Raw genomic sequence first — 5,250 nt, 5'->3', positions numbered from 1 at the left:
AGAAGCAGTTAACTTTTAAAAACATGAAAAAAAAAAATGTCTGCTCTGTGATTCTTCTTTGTAATTTAAAAAACACACCAGAGGAGAAGTAAAAAGGCCCAACTGGAGAACCAACCTACAATTGTTTTGCTAAATGGCGATGTTTCCAACTGCCTTCTAAATATGTATGTTGATGCCCATGGATTAGCATCGCTCTCAACTTTGGCCAGAGAAACTTGTGGAGCAAGCAGCACTTAGCACACTGACTCATACTTGATCAGAGCACTGAGATTAAATGACCATAGAGTGCTCAGCCCTAAATGGAACATCTGTAACAAACCTACTTAGGCTCAGAGAAGATGTCAGAAGAGGGGAGAGAAAGAATGCAAGAGCTGGAAGATGGGGAGGGAAGCTGGGAAGTGCTGACTTCTAGACATGACATGGCCATCATGCTCATAAACACACTGCTGTTCCAGTTATCTACACAAGACCTGTGAACCAACAAGATCAGTCAATATTACAGCAGACAGCATGAATTGAAATGTGGGAGGAGTGGTAGGTGTTTGGAGCTAGGGAGAGAAAGAGCAGAGTTGGGGGTGGATTAGAGATGATCACAGCACACTATATACTCATGTTAAGGTTTCAAAAAAATAAAAGATCAAAAATTAAATGAATAAGTAATTAAAATGCAATAGCATATTTACAATAATAGGAAAAATGATCCAGCATTGCATTCTTCAAGCTACTTTTTCAAAGGAGTTTTCTGGTAGAAATTCCAGAAACGTATTGCTATGTTTTTAAAAGAAACATTTCAATGGAATCTGAAATTTTTTGCAGTTTAAATGTATCATGTTGGGGTGGGTGCCATGTTCTGACTCTGGAAAAAGGTATGAGTATTCCACTTCAGTTGGGTGGAAACAGGGAACTCCACTGTACTAATACATAGCAAGATAACTAAGTAACAGCTATAAAGTAAATATGTCAAAAAGCTAGGGGGAAAAATTAATGCTCTTGTCATAAAATATGCAATAGGTGTTTGAGGAAATAGATATTTTAACTGGACTTCAGCAATATACAATGTAATACACACACACACACACACACACACACACACACACACGCACACACACACACATATATCATGGTGCCCCATAAACATACAGAATTTTGGGTTGTCTTACATAACAATTAAATATATATATAATTATTAAGAAATTTAAAATAAAATATAAAATGTTTGAGATAGGGTATCATTATGTAGACCAGACTAGCCTGAAACTTACAGAGTTTCACCTCTGTCTCCCAAGTGCTGTGTGTACCACCACACCTGACTAAAATGAATAATTTTTAAATGCTTAATATCTCAAATTATCAGAGAAATACAAGTTAAAACCAAAATGAACTAGCTCTTCACCTCAGCAAGAAGGATTGTCAGCAAAACAAAACAAAACAAAAAACCTAAAGCTAGCAAATGCTGTGAGTGTGGAGAAAATTGGACAATGTCATCAGGAATGGCCCCATGGGCATAGCAAGGAGAATCCTCCATACATTTTGAACAAACTTCTTTAAAAATCCAGCAGTCTTCCTTCTGGGCTGGTATATATCCAAAGTAATGGAAAACAGTGTGAATTAAGAACTGCACTCTCACATTTATTGAAGCTCTCTCCATAAGAGCCAAGATTTAGAAGCAATTTATGTGTTTATCTCCCAGATCAACAGAATGTACAATAAAATGTACATTTAAGCAGGGCATGGTAGCATAGGCCATTCATCCTATCAGTTAAGACTTGATAGTTAGATAAGATCAAGGTCAAGGGTAGCCTGCGTCTTAGTTAGGGTTTTACTGAGAACAGACACCATGACTAAGGCAACTCTTACAAGGACATTTAATTGGGGCTGGCTTACAGGGTCTGAGGTTCAGTCCATTTATCATGGCAGGAACATGGCAGCATCCAGGCAGGCATGGTGCAGGAGGAGCTGAGAGTTCTACATCTTCATCTGGAGGCTGCTAGCAGAATACTGACTTCCAGGCAGCTAGAATGAGAGTCTTAAAACCCATATCTGCAGTGACATACTCCAACAGAGTCACACCCTCTAATAGCGCCACTCCCTGGGCTGAGCATATACAAACCATCATACCTGAGTTACGTAGTAAGACACTCCTCTACCTAACAAAGCCAAGTTTAGGGATTATAGCTCAGTAGTATAGTGGTTGTCTAACACACACAGGTCCTGGGTTTGACCCAATAAATACCATAAGATAAAGTAGTATATCTACACAATAGGATACTATTCAACCTGAAAAAGAAAGTGGAAACCTGCCATTCAGGAATTCATGTCAGCCTGGATGAACCAGGATGCAATGTGCCAGACAAAGTAAGTCAGGCATGGAAAGAAAATGTTATGTGACCTAAATACTTAAATGAGGACCAATAAAAATCTGACTTTTTTTTTTTTAACAGAAAAGAGAGTGAATAGTTGGTCACCAGAGCCTGAGGGATAGAGCAAGGGTAGATAAAGAGATGTAGATAAAAAAAGTTAGCCCTTCAGCTCCTTCAGATCCTTCTCTCCAACTCCTCCATTGGGAATGCCTTGATCAGTTCAATGGTCAGCTGTGAGCATCTGCCTCTGAATATGTCAGATTCTGGCAGACTTCTAAGGAGACAGCTGTAACAGGCTCCTGTCAGCATCCACTTCCTGACATCCACATCAGTGTCTACCTTTGTTGACTGCACAGGGAGCAGAAAGGGTTTGTGGCCCCATGAGGAGAGCAACATTACCAACCAACCAGAACTCTCAGGGTCTAAACCACCAGCTTGGGAGCACATAGGGAGAGACTCATGGCTCCAGCTGTATATGTAGGGGAGGATGGCCTTGTCGGGTATACGTGGGAGAGAAGATCCTTGGTCCCATGAAGGCTGGACACCGTGTATGGGAGAATTCAAGGGTGGGGAGGTGGGAGTGGAGGGGTGGTTGGGGGCACATCCTCATAGAAGCAGGAGGAAGGGGGATGGGATGGGGGTTCCTGGGTGGGGGTGAAATGAGGTAAGGGGTGACATCTGAAATGTAAATAAAATATCCAATTAAAAAATGTTAGCCCTTTATTTCTTTGACCCCCTCCTTGTCATATTTGATTTGTCTAGTCTTCTCTATATAAATAATGCCTCTTTAAATCCACACTCTTACTCAAAGTGGCTGCTTGCATCTTATATCCCCTTGGTTCAAGGTATAAGTCTACTCTGAATAGTAAGCAGTGTCTCAGCTCCAAAATTAACAAAGGAGGAGGGCACCCTAGTAGTACAAATGCATCATTGGAGTGGACAACCAGTAATTGGTCCAGCTTGAGACCCATACCACAAGAGGGAGCACTCCCCGCCCCCCAACACTGCCTGGGAAACCACAAACCAGAAACTTGGATAGACCAGAGACTCACAGTAGAACCAAACACAACCAGCAAAGGAGGAGAAGGAGGAGGAAGAAAAGGAGGAGGAGTAGAAGGAAAAGAAGAAGGCAGCAACAAAATGATTCCTAATGATAACTCTGCTATACTCAGAGACAGAAGTCTAGCATGATTGCCATCAGAGAGGCTTCACCCAGAAACTGATAGGAGCAAACACTGGGTGTGGTACAGGAATCCTTTCGAAAATGGGGAGGAAGGATTGTAAGAGCCAGAGACGTCAAGGACAGCACAAGAAAGCCCCCAGAATCTACTAACCTGGGCTCAGAGGGGCTCATAGAGACTGGCAATCAGGGAGCTGATGTGGGTCTGAGGTAGGTCCTCTATACATATGTATGTTATTGTTGTGTAGTTTGGTGGTTTTGTGGGACTCCTAACAGTGGGAGTGGGGGTTACCTCTGATTCTTTTTTTTTAAAACTTTTTATTGGTTCTTAGTGAACTTCATATCATGTACCCTAACCCTACTCATCTTTCCATCCCCCTTGAACCTGTCTTCCACCCTTACAACCTTGCACCCTTGTTATCTCCTAACAGAAGAAAAAAAATCTTGTGGAAGTCTTGCAAATGTTCTTTGCAATGACTCATTGGTCTGGTACAAGGCCACTGGCTTCTGCTACACCATCAATACTGGATCCTCACTGGGACTCCTCTTGGATATCCTGTTGTTGCCCTGTGTCATGGAGATCCTGTAGTTTTGGATCTGTAGAACTGGTCCCTCATGTGCTCCAGGATTCATCGATGGGGTAGATGTTGGGGTGGGCCAATTCAATATCTTGGATCAGGGACTGGGTGTTATCTGACCTGGTCATTCCACTGTCTCTCCCTCTCTCACACACTCAGGGGCCAGCTCCTCTACAATACCCAGGAGACAGAGTGGTCTCAGGAGTGTTCTCTAGAGTGCTATGTCCCTCTCATGCATTATAGTGACAGGTAGTGGTCATTTCAATCATGGTTTGCACCCCAAGGCCTACGCAGTGAGGGACAGTTGGTCATCTCAGACTAGTTCTCTGTTTCAACCCCAAAGCACTGATCAGATGGTCATCTTGGGCTTGCTCCTGCCCTGAGCATGCCAAGTGTCCCCATTCAAGGATAGACTGTCTCAGGCTCACTTTTGCAATTTGCTCCTGCCCAGGGACAGTGGTTGGAAGTGGGGTTCTACTCCCTGGCTCTCTCCCATCCTGTGCAGCACCAGACTGGTGGTCATCTCAGGCTAGCTTTTTTTCAGGGAGTGTTAGGTGAGTTAGCAATCATTTAGATATTCACAGGTCAGAACACTGAATGCTGAACATAGCCTCTCTCCTCTCTGCCACCTACTGACCCACATTTGACACAGTAGTCACACCTGCTTCTTTTTTCCTCCTACTGAGTTGGTTGTCTCATCCAGCCTTAATATGAGAGTATGTGCCTCATCTTCCTGCAACTTGATACTCCATGTTTAGTTTATATCCCTGGAAGATCTTCACTTTTCTGAAGGGAGTGGATGGGGAGGAGATGAGAGAAGAAAGGGGGAACCACAGATAGTATGTAATATATGAGAAGAGAATAAATTAAAAAAATAACAAATACTGTATGCATCCGGTGGCTTGATGACTCAGTCCATGGAGGATGAAGTCAAGTGGTACAAACATGGCTGCTGTGGATTAGTCCTGTGTGCACCTGGGGAAAGGCAATTGATAACATGGGCCCAGAAGGCACCCAGACAGTATCCAAATCTTCACACCAAGCATATCTAACTGAGAAAGATGGGTCTTGACCTCCATGGTCCAGACCCAGGGAGATAGTAAGTATGGAGAAACGGGAGTCTTCTTGGTGT

General features: G+C 43.0%; 1 pseudogene; it reads right to left on the bottom strand.

The window, feature by feature from the left end:
• Positions 1-4,669: 4,669 nt before the first annotated feature.
• Positions 4,670-4,809, bottom strand: LOC114625755 (annotated as a pseudogene).
• Between the last annotated feature and the right edge of the window lie 441 nt (positions 4,810-5,250).

Source organism: Grammomys surdaster, unplaced genomic scaffold (assembly GCF_004785775.1).
Source record: "Grammomys surdaster isolate TR1022 unplaced genomic scaffold, NIH_TR_1.0 220, whole genome shotgun sequence".
NCBI lineage: Eukaryota > Metazoa > Chordata > Mammalia > Rodentia > Muridae > Grammomys > Grammomys surdaster.
Note: the sequence above shows the minus strand (reverse complement) of the source record. Positions and strands in the feature narration are given on the sequence as shown.